Consider the following 19,846-nt stretch of genomic DNA (forward strand, 5'->3'; position numbering starts at 1 on the left):
GACCTTGTCTGGACTGTTGAGGAATAGTTTTTTGTTTTGTTTTGCTTTTTTTTTTTTTTTTTTTTTTGTGTATGTGTGTGTGTGTGTGTGTACAAATTGTTGAACTGTTAGATTTGGTATTCTGTGTATAAAGTTAATCAAAAATGGATCTTAGTGGAGAATTGGACAGGGAATGGAAAAGGGAGGAGGAGGGGTGGGAAAGTGGATGGGAGTGTGGGCATGGTAGGAAGAATCACTATATTCCAAAAGTTGTACTTTTAAAATGCATGAAGTCTATACTCCTTGAATAAAAGGCTTATTTGGGGAAAATTAAAAAAAGAGAGAATGGATATGAGAAGTTGTACAAAATACATACCTGATCTTGTTTAATCTTTGTTTTCACACTTTTAAAACATATCATTTCCTAGAGAATAAAGTTGTAAGTTAAACATGTTTTTATTCTTAACGCTGTATTTTAATTTAGTTGAAAGGCATAATGACAGAAAGAGAAAAAAGAGAGAGAGATATTTTTCATCCACTTGTTGACTCCCCCAAATGCTCACAATGGGGTGAGCTGGGCAAGGCCAGAGGCAGGAGCCAGAAACCCCATTCAGGTCACCCACTTGGGTGTCAGGGACCCAAGAACTTGCACCATCTTCCATTGTTTTTTCCAAGTGCATTGGCAGGAAGCTGGATGGGAAGAAGAGTAATCAGGTCTAGGTCTGGCTTAACCTGCTGTGCCTGAACACTGGCCTCAATTAAAATATTTTGAAAACAACTTTACTGAAGTAAAATTTAAGAATAATGAAATCATAATTACAGAATTTGAAAAATTTTAATAAATAATAGTGTCATGCAACCGTTATGACAATGCAGATTTGAAATGTTGCATTACCTTAAAAGGTTTCCATTTCAGTCTCCATAGTTACCTCCAACACAAGGCAACAGCTGATCTGCCTGTCTTTATGGATTTGTCTTTTCTGGACATTTCTTTTAAATGGAATCATACAATTGATAGTGTTTTGTGTCTGGATTCTTTCACTGGGCACAATATTTATGAGGTTCATGTCTTAGCTCTATTAGTCCTAAGTGGAATCACATTGTGTGGGCACACTAAAATTTACCTATCTACTTGCATGTTGACAGACATTTAGAGTTTGTCCAGCTTGGGATTGTTATGAATAATATTTGATTTGGGGTTCAAAAAAGACAGTCCTACATGCTCCAGTTTCTATTGCATACCAAATTCTCTGTCATTCTCTCTCTTCCCCAGGAGTCCAACTGCACATCCTGCTTCCCAGGCAGGAGGAGCTTCTCATATAACACGAATATGTGCATCCTTTCCATTTGCCTGTTTTCACTCAGAGTGTACCTTGTCCTTTAATTCTCTCTTTGTTCTCCTTGAAAAATATTAACTTTTTTATGTCCAGTTCAAATATCGTTTCCCTGGAGAAGTGTATATATATATATATATATACATATATACATAGATAGATAGATATACATATAGATACATATATAGATACATATGTATATATACATATATACATATACATATGTATTTATACTTACATAGATATATATGCATACTAATATATATATACTATATACTATATATAATATATATTAGTATATCATTCTTAACCATTAATTTGACAAAGATATAAAATTTGACAAAACTATGTATGTAGCAATACTGATACACAGAGGCATTTCTTTTTGTTATTTTGTTTTTGATATTTAAAAAATTTTAGCTACCACATATAAGGGAGAAATGTGGTCATTTGTATTTCTAATAAATGAAGGAAGTTCAAGCAAAATTGTTCCTGTTTTGTACTTCTATAGTGTACTATTCTTAGATGACTTTTTTTTTCATTTATATACAGGCATTTTAGTGTTAGCAACAATAATTGCTATTTACAATATAAAGATAAAATTCATGGCCTTTTGTTATTGAAGTGCACCTCTCTGTGTGTATATATATATATATATATATATATACATACATTATATATATACTTCTTAATGCATAATTTATGTAACATTTCTTTACTTGATTGGTGTTGGTCAGTGTTCTTTAATATGACTGTAGATTGTAAGCTCCATATAATGACAACTATTTCAAAGTTGTATCTGTATGTTTAGCACTAATCACAAGTATCCATAGCTAATGGGTTCTTAGCAATCTTTGTTTTTTTGGTTAGGTTTCTTTTCATACAGTTAAGACCAAATACTAAAATGGAATCGTAAAAATTGTGATGGAATTTAACTCTTTTGATGAAATTTAAAGCATAACAATGGGTTTTTGCATACATACACCATGACCAAACATGTTTACACAGTTTGCTTTGAAATATTTTTTAAAAACTAATCAAAATATTGATACTCTGGAGAAATTATATATCAAGGATATATTCAGTCAAGGTTATAAGTATGTACAATATATGAAACAGTTTTATTTTTCTCAAAATTATTTTAGAAAACCAAACATAGCTTGACTATTTTAGAAAACCAAACTTGGCAAGCTTGACTAAAGCAAACACCCTCAGCCAATATTTTTTTTTCTGTAATTAGTACTTTTCTAGGAGAAGTGGTTAGATTCTATCATGCTAGCTTCCCAACATTCAAATATCTCTTTTCTTGGGTGGAATTTGCAGCAGAGGGGAGCCAGTGTGCTACCTCTGGTATAGAAATCAAGACGTGCAGGAGTAGCTATCCTGTCCCATACCAGCTACCCAGGGCCCATAGCTGCCTTATATATCCCAGGCTCTTCACAGCAGTCTTTGCTGGGATCCAGCATCAAGAAGGAATAGTAAAATATGCAACCAAAGCCAGGATTGTTCGTGAATACCAACGTGGAGATGAGAATTTAGTAGCACAGCATACAGCTCCCCAGGTTGGTGGTGTCTGCAACATCCAGGGCCATGGGAAGTGTCCAATGGTGGTCACACTTAGGGGTGACAGCTCAGGATGGTATTCTGCACCACCGTGTCAGCCGTACGTGTTCTCTGGGCTGTAGTCCATGTTCTGAATTTAGTTTTTTAGCCTTTCTAATGAATATGGAATCAAGCCAATAGATTTCCAATAACTGCATTTTCTGTTGAAAATCATTTTTCTTTTCTGAAGAAAATAATCTTATCAGGTAGAGGAATAATTTACTTATATGCATATAAGTTATGAGTTTGTACAAACCTTAAAATAACATTGGTGTGTCTACCTTATTACTGTTCTGGCAATTAGGATATTAAAGCAAAGAACACACAGAGTTCACATATATATTTTTCCACTAATGAAGAAAATGTTGAAAATGCCTGTCCAGAATACTAGCATATACTGATATCAATGGGAATAGATCCACGTTGGACTCACATATAACCTTTAATCTGGTGGACACATATCTATAATTGCTGTTGAATGCTGGATAAAGGCATTTGTAACTTAAGATTTTGTTGTTGGATTTTGTAAACATAAGTTGACATATAGTAGAATTTTATGATCAATTACATTTTTAAGCTATGTTTGGCTGATGTTAAATATATCATACTGACTTTCTAAAATTTAAAATGATGTACATGCTATAATGAAATTATTAAACTTGTCTACATAATTATTTGTATCTGTGCTTATCTGTATCACTATTTTAAGTTGACAAAATTGATATAACAAACATCTTATTGTCTCACCTATTTTTGATATGTATGAGGAAAATATGCCATTAAAATTTAGCGATTTTTATTGACAACGAAATATTGTACTGAACGCCCATAATGTTAATTATTTACGTACTTTGTCTTAATTTTGTATTATTACATTTCTGCAGCTATTCATATGCATTTCTATATATGGTTGCTTTCCTTTAATAAAGCCCTTAATCAATATTTTAGACTTTAATTTGCCTTGAATAGCCATCCCAGAAGTGCTGCAACATGTGAGATGTCGCTGACCTAAGAAACAAAATGCCTATGTCACATCTGCTGATATCTGACTCACTTAAAGTCCCAAAATCTATGCTAAAATGACTGTGACTATTTTTGAAAGAGTCCATTAGTGAGGATCTAAAAGACTAGAACAGATTCATTAGATGTGTCATGGGATAGTTGCTCTTGGAGAGTTCACAGGGGAAAGAAGAAAAAGCTTTCTCCATTTATAGGACTCTGGAATTATCTTAATGGACTTCACAATGGTGCTATTTGAAGAAACAGCTAATGATATTTCATGTGCACATTCCTATGATACCTGGCAGGGCTGCAGAGCCCCAGAGCCAGGAGTGAGTCACTGGAGTGTAAAGGAGATGAGACAGTTCTCAGGAAGACTACAGCAGTTCTTAGTGAGGAAGAAACAAATTTCCTCCGTATTTTAATTTTATTTGGGTCAGTCTGAAGTTTTTCACACCTCACAAGAAATCTTTGCATTGTTGTTTTCATTGTAAAGAACCTATGCAAAAGTGATCATAGGCATTACAATATCACACGATAATACATTGCTCTGAAAGGGCCTGGTAAAATCCATTAGAAACCATGCATCAACCCATAGACATCAATGGACTGGATCTGTGTTCTGAGCAAAGCTGGCAGTCATGAAGTAGTGTGAGGTAGAACCACACCATTTAAGGAAGGATCAAGTAGCTAATTCCATTGACGTTAGGGTAGTTGGGAGGAAGGGTGTTTTTACACATGGACTGTAGGCTTCTTAATGAAATACTACAGATAATGAACCCTGCTTTAGCCACACTACTGTTCTGGTTCTTTGTATTCATCTTAAACTCCTGTGTGAATGTGTTTGTGTGTGTGTGTGTGTGTGTGTGCTGTGCGAGGTATAGTATTTGTGTCCTGAGAGATAGGTCTGTGTATTTTGGTGCAAGTGTATGCGTGTGTGCTGTGTGAGGTGTGGCGTTTGTGGGCTGTGGTGCAGGTGTGTGTGCTGCTGCACATGTTATAAAAACACCTCCTTGGTCTGAAAAAGCCAGTGTTTCCCTTCATCTTTCATTTTAAATATTTAAGTATCCAGTTCATATTTTAACCCATCTATATGTATGCCTTCTTTCTGTCTGGATCAGATTGAAAACATGGTTGTTACAGAAGCAGGGGGATTTCATCCCAATTATCAGCACACAGATACTTGCGTCCTTTAATAGCATTTTAGAGAAACTGTTCCAGGGAGCAACTACCTGAGCTCATCACTAATTATTTTCTGAGTCCGTTGCGCTTGTACTCTGCTTCCTAAAACAGTAACTTTAATATGCCTAAGAAATTGTTAGAAATTCTGATTATTGGGCCCACTATCGACTCCTGAAACAGAAATTCTGAATAGTTGTTTGGAGATGTGTTTCTCCAATGGCCACTTGAAAGATAGATGGGGAGTCTCCAGACTTAGGCTGATATAAATTAGGCTGCTTCAGATATTCTTACACACGTTTTCCTTTGGTCACGTTTTCTACTGTCTTATTGGAAGTGCAGAATTTGCAGCAGGGACTTGGGAAAGCAGTTAAGATGCTGCTTGGGCACTTGCATTCTATATAGGAATGCCGGGATTTAAGTGCATGTTCGACATCTGGTTCCAGCTTCCTGTCAGTGTTCACGCTGGCAGGCAGGGTGATGACTCAAGCAGTTAGGTCCACACCACCATGTGGGAAATTCAGGTTTAGTTTTTGGATCTCAGCTTCGGCCTGTCTTCAATTACTGGGGGAATTTGGGAAGTGAACCACTGGATAACTATCTTTGTATCTCTGTCTCTGTCTTTGAAACAAATTAAAAAAATACGACATATAACAGTCAAATTGCTGAATCACATGGTCAGCATACGTTTCATTATATAGGAAACTTCATTTGAAAAGATTACTCATAAGAAAAGCAGAATGAATGAGACACACACACACACACACACACACACAGAGGTTGTTCATTTGCTGATTCACTTCCCAAATGGCTACAAAAGCAAGGGCTGAGCCAGGCCAAAGTAAGAATCCTGAACTTCCATCTGGGTCTCCCACATGGATGGCAGCATCCCAATCATTTGGGTCATCATGCATGCTTGCCCAGATGCATTAGCATAAAGTTGAATTGGAAGTGGAGCAGCTGAAGTTCAAACCAATGCTCTGATATGAAATGGTGCTGTTGGAAGCGGTGGCTTAATGTGTTGCACCACAACGCAGCACCATAAGAAATTTCTTCATCTGCACTAGCATAGGATAGTTTCAGTTCTTCGTGATTGTCAGTCCTAAATCTGATTCTTTTTTTTTTTTGTAACTTCAGGAATTCTAGTAGTATGTAATAATATAACCTTTTGGTCTTAATTAGTATTTTCCTAATGGCTGTTTAACAAGAATTGTTTCTACTAATTAATCAAGCATACCAGGATGCTGCACTGGGAGAGAGGGATACATGCAGAAAAAATATTAGAAAATTTAGCTCATTTAAGTTTCATGTAATTAATTATTCATTTAAAACCAAACATTTTGGGTACATAGCACATATTAGAGATTGTGAGATCACTAAGGTAGGTATAGTGTAACAAAAAAGAATGCCATGAAACTTACCTAGGAGAATTCATCTTTAGAAGAGGTTGATGGCATATGTATAAACTAATACATTATAGCATTGCAGCATATTTTAAGGTTCCAGTAGAGAGAATTATGGAGGCACAACGAGGCGGTTACTTACCTGACTGCAGAGATTCAGTTAAGGTTTCAAATGCATAACTACGTATCTTTATAATTTGATAATATTCAAAATAGAAAATAAAAGCCATCTTTAGGTGTTTCATCATTTCACATTCTGGACAATGGTATATAAATATCACACACTCATGCATACAAATGATCTATTTTGTCATCTATCATTGCACGATCAGTTCACTTTGTATTTGTTGCTAGTCTAGACATACCCAAACACCTGTCATGTGACAGGCATTTTACAAGAGTCTGGGAACACAAGAATCATTTAACTATTTCTGTTTTTACAGTAACACAGGAATGACAATGAAGGATTCAATGATTTTTAATATGACAGCATAAAATAACAGAATTATGAAAAAGAAAGCCAAAGAGAAGGATAAAGGATTGAGGTAGGATTCACAGGGATTCTCATAGCAAACAAATTTTTTTCCTGTCTCTTTTTAATGCAAGCATAAAATTTCCTTTAATTTGGGGGTCAGTGGGGTGAGTTGTTGACTAAAGAAAATAAGTGATTTGCTGTATAATATGTGATTTGCCAGTGTTGTGGCATAGTGGGTGAAGCCACTGCCTGTGCCATCTGCATTGCATATGGGCTTCCATTCCTTTCCTAGCTGCTTCACTTCCCATCCAGCTCCCTGAAAATGGCCTGGGAAAAGCAGCAGAGAAAGGCTCAAGAATGCTTCATCCTCTGCAGTCACCCAGAAGAAGCTCCTAGCTCCTGGCTTTGGCCTGGTCCAGCCCTGGCAATTGTAGTGATCTGGGAAGTGAAACAGCAGATGAAAGATTTCTCTCTCTCTCTCTCTCTCTCTCTCTCTCTCTCTCTCCCTCCCTCTCCCTCCCTCTCTCTCTCTCTCTCACTGTAATTTTGATTTTCAAATAAATAAATAAACCTTTAAAAGAAGGAGGAGGAAGAAGAGGAGTAGGAGGAGAAAGAAAAGGCAGTCAAACAGAATGAATGTGACCACACCATGTGTGAAGGCTTTTGAGAAAGAGGTTTTTTTTTTTATTTTTTTAATGGTGTTGATGGCAAATGAAAGAACATTTTCTAATGCTTTGCATTTGTATCACATAAAAGTGTGATAAATATAAGAATATTGGTGGATGGCCACAGTCTATCTTACTAAAAGTTTTCACTGATATTTTGCCAAAAGCAATCCATTACCAATACCAAAAACACTGACCTTATTATGCTGCCTCCATCTTTTAGAACCTTTTATCAGGTAGGAAAGTTTTTTATGTGCCTCACACTTACAATTCTCCTACAATATAGCATCACTTTCTGAGGCAAAATTTCTTGCCTAGTTTGCAGGTTTTGCCTTACTAGTTGCTATATTCAATTATTTATTAAGGAAAAAAAAATGATCATTCCTTTTCCCTTGACATTGACATACTGGAAAGAAAAGGGGTAATATAATTACAATTTAGCATTGGAAGGAATGTCTCTAGGAAACATTTTCCAGACAGAATGAAACTAGTCAATTGTGGGGCAGAAACAGATTCTATGCAACAAAACTTACTCATGCTGGAGGCAGCTTTAAAAACATCTTATGGACACTGTTCTCCTGCCAGGCTGCATCAGATAGACCCTTGCTTTTAGACACGCATATGTAGAACATTTGTCCAGATGCAAGTTTTGATAAGAATAATTTAGCAAATAGTTTATGAAAGTAGTATGTGGAGGCACAATATTAATACTTTTTGTGTGCACAACTCTGTTGGTTTTGTTCAATGTCAGGGAATGGTGTTAATGTGGTGAAAATGATGGAATTGTCACATATTCCCAAACAAAATCCCCATTACATGTGTTTTTTTTTTCTTTTGTTGATCATGAGGAGTATAGTTTTTCTTTTCTGATAAATGGGAGTAAGATTTCAAAGTGGCTTTCCAAATCAAGACTCAAAATGCAGTTATTGTATTAACCAGTCATAAATATGTAAGTCCCTTTTAATAAGAGATAACAGGTTCCTAGGAAAAGCACATCACCAGAAAGCAAGTTTTCTCTCCTCCTTGTGCATTTGAGTCCTGGAACTCCACTGAGGAGGACCAAAGTCACAGCACATCTGACTAAAGTCTGGGCAAACGGGTATAGTCATACATGCTAGTTCCCAGCACTTTGGCTATAAAAAGTATAGAAAATATTGTCACATTGAAAGAAATGACTTTTTCAAACATAACTTTGAATAACTCTGTATCAAAGTATGCTATGTCAGATATATTGTTTTATTTGAAATCTGTGAGCAATTCAGCTCACAAGAACCACTGATCAAATTATCTAATCTTTCAATAATTTTTTTTAGAATTCAATACATAGCAGGAAGGTAGAGTTATAAATCAATTAGGTAGGTCATATATGACAGAGGACAATAATTCCAAATAGCGGTAATTTATATAAGGAAAGAAATAAAATGGAAGTGAAATGAAAGTGATGAGGATGAGGTCAAGTGCTCCATAGCTTAGGTTTGCAAGGCTGGCATTTCTCAGAGTTAGAAATGTTTGAGCTGAAGTACGAGTGATGAGAAGGAGCCACTTATGTACAGATTTTGAGGGAAAGTCTTTTGGGCAATAGAAAGCAGTAACTGCCAATGTCATCACATTTAGTAAAACACAGACACACAGAAAACCAAAGAGAACAAGGAAGACAAGAATTAGTGGTTTAGTCAAGGACCGAGTATTTTAGGGTGTTGTAGGTAAATGTGACAACTTTATTACAAATCCAGTAAGATGGCACTGGAGAATTTTTTGAGTGTCATAACGTGACTCATGTTTTAGCACTGTGAGATGAATCGGAAGAGTCCAAACTGGGCCATGGGAAATCATTGAGAATATGCCTGTAGAAAATCTGGGGAAATGCTAGTGATTCAAATAACAGTGAAAACATTGGCAATGGAGATACTTGTGTGCCTTTGAGTTTTGCTATGCTGACTGAGCGGACAAGAATGGATGGATTGCAGCCAATGGGTGGGAGAGAGGCTAAGGTTTGGGTCTTGGGCAACAGGTAGTTCTACAGATGTGCATCAGGAACAGTGAGAGCACGACACTGTTTGCTGATGTCATACAAATGAAAATAATAGTTTATTTTTATTTTATTTAAAGATTTATTTATTTAAAAAGTATAGTAGCTGAGAAACAGGGAGAGAAAGAGAGTGAAAGGTCTTCCATCCACTGATTCACTAAACAAATGTCTGCAGCAGTCAAAGCTAATGCAGGCCAAAACCAGGAGCCAGGAACTCCATATGGGTGCCCCAAAGGGTGACAGGGAACTAACTGAACCATGATCTACTGCCTCTCAGGCACGTTAGCAGGAAGCTGGATCAGAAATATAAAGTAGTTGGAATTTGAACAAAGCATCCCAAAGCAGGAGTTGAATGTTCCAAATGGCAACTTGCCCTGCTTGAGTGACAGTACTCCTGAATAATTTTATTTCTTATATAAGATTTGAGATGCCTATGAAATATTCAGGCAATGTAGTCATGTAGGCAGGCTTGGCAATCTTGAATAAAGCTCAAGAATGAGAACAGAGCTTGGAAGCCACTGACATATAACTGCTTACAGTCATGGGACTACAGGAGGTCATAGAGAGAGAGCCAGGGTACAGATTAGAAGGGCAATGCCTGAAGCTTGCAGCGCACTAGGTTTTAGGAGAGAGATGGGAGGGAGCACCATGTGAGTCAGGGAGACACCAGCTACTTGTAGTGTCTCCCCAAAGTCAACAGAATATAACGCTTCAGGAAGGAAGTGATATTAACAGTAACAAGGGTTGCTCGTGTATTCCATAATCACATGGGCCATCACGGAGAACCCTAGTTACCTGAGAGAAGACAATCTCAGGGGACTGTGGGGTAATCTGATTGTAAAGGATGGGGAGAGTCTTCAAGGTGGGGGGCAAGTGCAGACAGTGACAATGAACAAATCTCTTAGACAGGTTTGAGTGGCATAAATATGAACTATAAATTTACACATGCTTCTAGTGAGATGTAATTATTGACTTTAGATCTATTTGTTCGCTCTTCTGTCTGTGGAGGAAAGAACTCATTGCACCTTTCATATTTTTAATATTTGCTCTAAGAATAATTCATACAATTCCATTTATTAAGAAAAAAAATCAGACACCAAGGGAAAGAGATGATTCTCAACCATGATTCTATGTCAGAGAAAAGAAAGTAGTATTTTAATGCAAATTTTAGAGGTATTTACAGATTCATTTAAGTTGAATTGCTAGGAATAGAGCCTAAATGACTACACTACTGTAAAAAAGGAGGGTGCACAGTTATGGGATTATGTTCAGAAGCTGGTGCTAAGCCTGTCTGCTTTAAAGAATGGTAACGGAACTTTTAAACTTATCACTCACCCACTGAAATTAAAAGAAAGCAAAACAAAATATACTGTTCTAAAATAATGTATCTCCTTTAGTGAAACCCACTTCATATTTGTACTTTCACATATTTTGTAAAGTGGCCAAGGAGTTTAACTTAATTCAAAAGAAAACAAAAATGTAATACTTATTTCATATTACTTTATATGTGCAAAGGAAAACACTTTTAATAACATTCTTCTTTGTGTGTGGGGGTGTGGTGGGAGTGTATGTGTGTGAACATGGGCTTTCACTTATTTCCCTTGTATGACACTTCAGACTAAGGTTGCTGGCCCTTATAGTAAGGTATGTTTTCCTATGTAAGAACTGCCACAGAGTGACTGGACTATTTTGCATTCTACCAAACTCTCAACCTTTCAGATTCAGTTTTTGTGTACAGTTGAAAACTGTACCTTTCTGAATAGCATTTGATATTGTTACATTTTTATTTGTGCTGTAGATGTTCTAAAATCGTGTAGTAGGTTTTCCATGTGATTTAAATTTTGACTTATCTGAACTGGAACTTGCCATTCATATATCTTCTACAGTTAAGTGTCTGTTCAGATCTTCTGATGATTTTCTTATTCCTTATTTTTTCCCTGTAGTTGAGTTCTTACATTTCAGAAACAAGTTCTTTATCAGATACGTAATCTGGAATTTTTTCTGAATATATGACTGTTTTTATTCTTCTAACAGGGTCTTTCACAGAGAACATTTTCAAAGAGAACCTTTAAACTATGAAATTTACAGTTTTATAAAGACATTTCTTTTTTCACTTGTGTGTCCTGTTGATGCTACATCTGAAACCAATGGCAGGAGGGCATGAATGCAGACATCACACAGGGAACTTTGAAAATCATAGAACTGTTTTGTCCGTGGCACTTGGGTGGTACACACATGACTCTGTGCATTCATCAAAACCCATAGGACTGTACTACAAAACAAGTGAAGTTGAAAGAATGCCAATGAAGAAAGAAGGAATCAATGAGGGCATCAGGGGATGTGAGGATGCAGTGTAGACTGCAATATAAGAAGCAAGTCATTTTATAAATGCACAGCATAACTAAACTGAAAGAAGTGAGGTGAAAACGAGGCGATTTAAGAAGCATTGGAAAGAAAGGAATGTTTTGACTGGAAGCTGTAAGACTAAAGATAAAAGAAATTACTACTTACTTGTTAAATTTGCTTTCTCACAGAGGTGCGGATTAGCAATTCTCAAACAACTTAACAAGGATAGTAGAACTTGACAAATGAAGTAAAAATTATGAATAATGAGACCCAGGTGTTTTTTCTTCTCAGAGAAAGATGCAAAGTGAAGGTTGGATGCTACAGTGAACCTGGTGGTTATGGAATAGAGTTGGAGATGTCAGCATAAGGTCATGTCTACTTTTCAATAATATACACAAAGGAGGATGCAGAAATTATAGATAGATGAGAGCATGAAAGCATACATACGTGTATTTACTAGCCTTGCCTTCTGTCAGGGTCTGGAAGCACCAAACTTCTAGTGGAATCCTAATGAAATCAGCTAGAGCTCCTTGAGGAAATGGGTAACTGTACACCTAGGACAGAGAAGATACAGTGTACATCTGGTGCATATTATATTGCTAGAAAGTGGAAAAATGCTTAAAAAGGGGATATTAAAGGAAGATAAGGTCACTCTGAAGAACACAGGGGACAAACTGAAAGATCTTACAGTAGTTACATCTATTTAGTCAGACATAAGAAATTACAAGGGAATTTAGGAACTAATTTAAACAGTAAAATATATAACATGATATCGAGTTATAGTGTAACATATAAATGAAGGATATAAGAATCCGTAATTATATAAAAACAATGGAAAAAATAAGCATATTGTGTGTGTGTGGTCTTACTTGCAGAGAACATTTCAAATAATATATAGATGCACCTCTTTTCAAGAAGTGGAGCTTGATTCGGCCTGATTTGAGTATGGGATGGACTTAGAGACTCACTTTCAAACAATAAAATACATGAAAGAGTAAATAGTAACTTTAGAATGGGGGAACCTGACAGATACTACCTTAACCAAATGATCAAGATAAGCATAACCAGAAATAAGTCATGGTGATAATCACACTTTGAGACAGTGAAATTGCAAAAGTGTTCACCTCTGGGTATTTTTCACACACAAAAAAAATCTACAAATACAGTCTAATCATGAAGATGTGTCAGACTAACACAAACTGATGTATCTTCTACACATAACCTGACCTATAAAGACCAAAATTATCAATGCCATGAAGAACAAGAACAGGTTGGGAAAATGATGTACATTGGATGGGACATACAGGTAGGCATTCTGACTAGGTACAATTCCTCTGGGGAAATCTGGAATAACACAAGGACAGTATTGGGGAAAAAAGTGAAAACTGACAAATTCTAGAACTTAGTTCCTAGTAATGTAGCAGTGGTAACATCTTTTTTTTTAACTTTTATTTAATAAATATAAATTTCCAAAGCACAACTTTTGAATTATAGCGGCTATTGCCCCCATAACCTCCCTCCCACCTGCAACCATCCATCTCCCACTCCCTCTCCCATCCCATTCTTCATCACGATTCATTTTCAATTATCTTTATATACAGAAGATTAACTTAATATATACTAGGTAAAGATTTCAACAGACTGCACCCACAAAGACACACAAAGTATAGAGTACTGTTTGAGTAGTAGTCTTACCATCAATTCACATAGTACAACTCATTAAGGACAGAGATCCTACATGGGGAGCAAGTGCACAGTGACTCCCATTGTTGATTTAACAATTGACGCTATTATTTATGATGTCAGTAATCACCTGAGGCTCTTGTCATGAGCTGTCAAGGCTATGGAAGCCTCTTGAGTTCGCCAACTCTGATCTTATTTAGACAAGGCCGTATTCAAAGTGGAAGTTCTCTCCTCCCTTCAGAGAAAGGTACTGCCTTTTTTGATGGCCCTATCTTTCCACCGGGATCTCACTCACAGAGATCTTTCATTTAGGTTTTTTTTTTTTTTTTTTTTTTTTTTTTTTTTTTTTGCCAGAGTGTCTTGGCTTTCCATGCTTGTGAAACTCTCATGGGCTTTTTAGTCCAAATGCCTTAAGGACTGATTCTGATGCCAGACTGCTGTTCAGGGCATTTGCCATTATATGAGTCTGTTGTGTATCCTGCTTCCCATGTAGGATCATTATCTGCTTTTTAATTCTATCAGTTATTATTAGCAGACACTAGACTTGCTTATGTGATCCCTTTGACACTTAATCATTATGATGAATTATGAACTCCTCTCTTGTCTGTGCTCCCCCTGATGCTTGATGTGGGAACCTGAGTAGCTTCCTCTTTTTCCTGTGCCTGTTTCCTCATCTGGGACAGGGGATGATGTTGCAGTCTCAGAGCTTGAAATGAGTTTATACAAAAAAAACCCTAAGAAGAGCACTTGATGCAGAGTATTTGGAAATGCTGGGTTTTGTACACATTGTTACTGAGGTAAAGTGTGTTTTTATTTTTTTATTTTAATTTTTAATTAGTTTTTGACAGATTCAATGCAACTTGTAGATGTAAAGCTTTTTTTTTTTTGCAATTTCTTTTTGAAATTATTTCCAGATAAAAATTTAAGATAATTTTAAAATACTTTGTGATGGAGTTAGATTTTTCCTTTTAAGCAGGATGAATTGAGACCAGATTTGTTATCACCTCAGAAACAAAGTTATAGCACTGCCCATTTCTTTTTTTGAAAGAGTTTATTTATTTATTTGAGAGGTAGAGTTACAGTGAGAGAGAGAAACAGAGAGAAAGGTCTTCCTTCCATTGGTTCACTCCCCAAATGGCAGCAACGGCTGGAGCTATGCTGATCTGAAGCCAGGAGCCAGGTGCTTCTTCCTGATCTCCCACGCAGGTGCAGGGACACAAGCACTCGGGCCATCTTCCACTGCTTTCCCAGACCACAGCAGAGAGCTTGATTGGAAGAGGAGCAGCCGGGACTAGAACCGGCACCCATATAGTATGCTGGTGCTGCAGACAGAGGATTAACCTACTGCGCTATGGTGCCAACTATGCCCCCATTTCAAAGCTTAAATCAAGCTATGGAAGTCAAGGCAGTGCAGAAGTGGTAAAGGTACACAAATAGGTCAGTAGAACATGAAAGGAGACACAAATTAGAGCATATTTATTTGAGCAATTGGTTTTCAATAAAATTACAAAAGCAATTCCGTGAGAAAAAAGCATGGAGTATTTGTTTTCATATGTTTGGCTTATTTCACTTGGTTTGTTACTAAATTCTCCAAGCATTTTGTATTCCAGTCTTCTTATTTTCAACCTCATTTGTGCAATATTGTCAGAGTTATCTACACATATCCTACCTCTATGGCAATTCTGTGGTTTAAGTCATCTTATGTCTGTTTTTTGGCAACCATTAGTTTAGGTCAGGTTTAGGCATTCTTTGGCAGTTTATAATTAAGCTACTCATCATCATTCAAATGATTTTCAACTTTCAAAATGTTATTATATGCAGTCCTGCTATTTTTATTTTTATTTTATAATGTCTTTACTATAATCTCAATGGCACTTTAATTAATGGGAAAAAAGGAAATATGTATCCTTAGTTCATTTTAACTTAGTTTAACATGTTTAACTAGAGAACATTTCACTATTTGACATGGGGTTAAAAAATAGAATCACCTGGTTGTCCTTATTTTGACATGTCAGTGAAACAAAATCCATTGGTATACACTTGAGTATTTGACTGTATCTGTCATTTTCAATTTAGTAGCTGAGCCTTGTGTGTCTCTTTGTTACATTAACAGACATTCCTTCATTTCACCATATATGCATGCTGCCCTTGTATTTCTAGTCTCTTGATATAGAGAGGAAACCACAGTTCAAAGACCTTAATTATTTTGAGCTTGTAAAATAAAACAAGAAATTAAGCCAAGTTGATCAGAATCCTCCTGCAACTCCCTGTACTAATAAAAAAAAGTCCAATTACCTAACCTAGGCACTTACCTGATATATTTAAAATGAGAAATCAGCTGGGGGCAATTTTAATTCAGAAGAAGAGAAAAGTACAAACATGTGCATGTTTGACATTTATGCAATACAACATATTGAACAATGTGTTTGCTGGTTTTTCTAATAAAAGGAAGACATGCTCTTGGGCATTGCATTTAATTTTCTATGCAATTTGTTGCAAGTCTTTTGAGAAAGATTTACTAATCCTTAGGGCTGGAAGAACTGTTTCTAAGTAATACTCACCTAGAACCTTGTAGGGTTCAATTCAATTTCTGACACATACATATGTTCACAGAGAATTGACTTGCAACAATATCTGAAATTTTTCTGTGATAGAAGTGATACAAACTATATAATCTAATGGGAACTGCTAACCTTTTGTTGACTTCTGCAATGAATTTCAAAAGGAAATCCCTGTTGCTTTGAAAGTTATCTCTTTCCAAGAAGAAAATCTCTCAGTTTCATAAAGGGTCATAAATATTGCTCAAGATTAGCCCTAGTGATTTAAAGTCTCCAATATGTTTTTTCTCTTTGCACTTTTTTGTAATATTGCAGAGTAGGATGCTGTTCAAGTTGTTTTACATTTCATGTGTATAAAATTTAAATATAATAATATATTAATAAATTTATCCAAATAAAAGGTTGGTTTTAATTTCCCTATAAAATGTGGGTAATTTCCCCAAAATAGAGGTTGACATCACACTTAGACATTTATTAGTTTATTTGATACTGTAGTAGTACTACAGACTAGCTGTACAACTTCTTTGGGAGTGTGGAACTCAGTGTGTAACTATGAATAGACTCAATGCTTTCTGGGGGACTTTTAGAAAACAACTAAGTGCAAAGCTTACAGAAGGAAAGGAGACTGAGGTGTGCAGGGAAAAGATACTCAGGAAGACACAACCATCAGTGGATAGCACTACTGGGGCAAAGAGAAGATGTCATATTTAGAGAATGGCAATGACTTCTGAAGAGTGTAATTGGGAAAGTGAGATTGTAAAAACAAGGCTTGTAGATCGGATGGAACAATGAACATTATTCTGAGTGGTACTGATTGTGTCCTGAAGAGTCACAGCATGAGATATTTATACGTTTAAAAGTTTATACATTTTTAAATGTAAAAATGACTTCTGTATCAGAGCATAGAACAAGCCAGATGATTATATGGCTCACCATATGATCGGTATTTTCATACTTATTACAGTAATATATGCAAGAAATGGTAAGAGAATAAGCCTGGCTAGTAGTCAAAAAAAAGTAGAAAGATAAAAAGGATGTGTAAATCTGAGAAGTTATTGGAAGGATATTATAATAGAATTTGATGGTTTGTTGAAGATGGAGGGTCAGGTTAAAGAAAAATAAATCTTAAATATGTTTCATATTGGAGCCTGGGAATTTAATGGTGCAATTGATAGAGACAGGGTATGTTTTGGGTGGAGAAATGCTAACTACTTTGATGGAGGACTTTTCAAGATGAGTTGTCTGGTGGCAGGTTTCACATGTACCTCTAGAATTCAGAGGAAACTGTGCTATACTTGTAAATCAGTGATTGATCTTTGAGTGGATGCATTCAGACAGCTGGTGAGCCTGACAGCACAGCTTTAGTGAGGTGGGTGTTCCCAGAGGAAAAGTAGAAATGAATCAAGAAAAGAGCCATTATTGACTCAAAAGATTCTGGGTTGCAACAATATTTAAAGGGTAGAAAAAAGGACTACAAATTCAAGCGAGATATACTCAACTTTTCAAAAATCTACTTCTTTATGTTCTGTGCATTATTGAAGTATATAATCTTAGCCATACACTCAAGATCACCCATGATCTGACCTGACCTGTTTTTCTAGAATGAAAGAAAGAGGAGGAATGGAACTTAGGGAAGTAAAAAGGAGAAAGAAGTAGAGGGAAGAAAAAGGTTTATGTAGTTGAGTTGAGATGTAGCAGGGAATGGGAGAAATTGACTTAACCACTACTTACTTGGAAGGACAAAATTAAATGTTGTGGGGTATATATTAGGTGAGGTAATATTTTACCCTTATTCTATGAGGGAAGCCCAGTGAATAATCTGAAGTAGAAAAGATAGTGGGGAAATAAGGCCACCCAGACTTTGCCCCGGATACCACTGGTTATTAGGAACCACGGAGCAGCTTGTAGGACCACATGCCCCATTTTCAGCTTCTCAGTTACTGGATTTTCCTGTAAACACCCCCTTACCTAGGATTCCAGGACCAGAAGGGGCATTGACACCACATACATGGAGCCAAATCATTCTGGTCTGATGGAAATCAGGCTAGTCACCCCTCAAACTTACCCAGTAATCTGACTTCTGCCACCTGCCTCACTGGTGCTGTCATGAGAACAGACCTTCAAGTTACTCCAGCTTCAGTGGAAGCTGCCTTTACTCCTCTTGGAGCTAAACTGGAGATGATTACACCAGTGTTATTTGAATGCTTCCAGAGTTCATTGTTATGACTCCCTCTCATGAGTTGACTAACATCCTACTTCCAGATTTAAACATCTGTATGCCTCATTGCCCAGGTCCTAGTTCCCACTTCAGAAGATAGACCCTCTCCCCTCACTGTGCAAGCCTGCCTGTCTTCATGTCTAAGTTCTTTGTAGGTCGTGCCAACAGGAAAGAGAAACCCTCTCATAAGCTGGTTATATTCAACCTCATTTTGTGATACAGCTTTAATTTATTTACATTTTAGAAATATCTACTTTATCATAACCTATACTGTATTGATTCTGGGGCAATTTGTCTGTGTTCTTTTCATTATTGATTCTGAACATTCCAAAATACAATACGTCTGAAATTTGAGTCTTAAAGTTAAAACTGCAAATTTCTTGTGAAAAAAAGAACCATTACAAATTTCTCTTCAGGGCTTTTGAGAAAATCAATTTTCATTTGGCAGATCATTGTGATTTCAGTCTAAAAATCAAAAGTGAAGTTTTATAAGATGTATTTATTTATTTGAAAATCAAAGTTATACAGAAAGAGAAGGAGAAACATGCATACACACACATACACACACACACACAGAGAGAGAGAGAGAGAGAGAGAGAGAGAGAGGTCTTCTATCTGCTGGTTCACTCCCCTACTGGCCTCAACAGCCAGAGATGTGCCGATCTGAAGCTAGGAACCAGGAGCTTCTTCTGGGTCTCTCACATGGGTATAGGGGCCTGAGGACTTGAGCCATCCTCCACTGCTTTCCCAGGCCATAGCAAAGAGGTTGATCAAAAGTGGAGTAGCCGGGACTTGAACTGGCGCCCATGTGAGATGCCGGCACTGCAGGTGGCAGCTTTACCTGCTATGCCACAGTGCTGGCCCCAAAAGTGAACTTTTTAGGAATTCAAAGATAACATGTGTGTTAGAAACTACCTTGCCCAAACAATGACCATATCATCACAATTGTAGCCTTTACACCAAAGCATCGAGCTGACAGGTTTAAATTTGTGGGTTTGATCTAACTCTTGGGTTTGTTGCCATCTTCTCCTCTTTAATGTTTCTATTGATCTTAAAGTCATTGTTGGAAACATAGTGATTCTTTTTTGTCATATATATTACAAAGGCTTGCTGCCTATGATCAAAATTTGGTCACAAGTGGAAACAAACAGAAAGATACTGAGATGGTTATGGAAAATAAAGCATCTCTTGACTGTTCTTCAGTTGTATTATCATGGCTAATATGACAAGCTGTAGAGTTACAAAGAACTCAGCACACACCGATATGTGCTGCCCCAGTATCAAATTCCAAATGGAAGTGCTTTTTATCAGAGAGAAAACACTTCTCAATTGACAGGAATAAACAGCAGATGACATGGCAAACACCATTTGCTGGT

General features: G+C 36.6%; 1 protein-coding gene and 1 long non-coding RNA gene across 6 annotated transcripts in view; one reads left to right on the top strand and one right to left on the bottom strand.

Moving 5' to 3' along the window:
• SNTG1 (syntrophin gamma 1) overlaps positions 1–19,846 on the top strand; it is a 913,627-nt gene that overhangs the window by 261,661 nt on the left and 632,120 nt on the right. The gene's annotated exons all lie outside the window — the stretch shown is intronic.
• LOC103348014 (uncharacterized) lies at positions 138–13,772 on the bottom strand. Its single transcript, XR_007918598.2, has 4 exons — positions 13,707–13,772; positions 12,459–12,565; positions 12,177–12,340; positions 138–403 (listed from the first exon to the last, which is right to left on the bottom strand). It is a non-coding gene; the product is annotated as an uncharacterized lncRNA (long non-coding RNA).

Source organism: Oryctolagus cuniculus, chromosome 6, assembly GCF_964237555.1.
Source record: "Oryctolagus cuniculus chromosome 6, mOryCun1.1, whole genome shotgun sequence".
NCBI classification, from domain to species: domain Eukaryota; kingdom Metazoa; phylum Chordata; class Mammalia; order Lagomorpha; family Leporidae; genus Oryctolagus; species Oryctolagus cuniculus.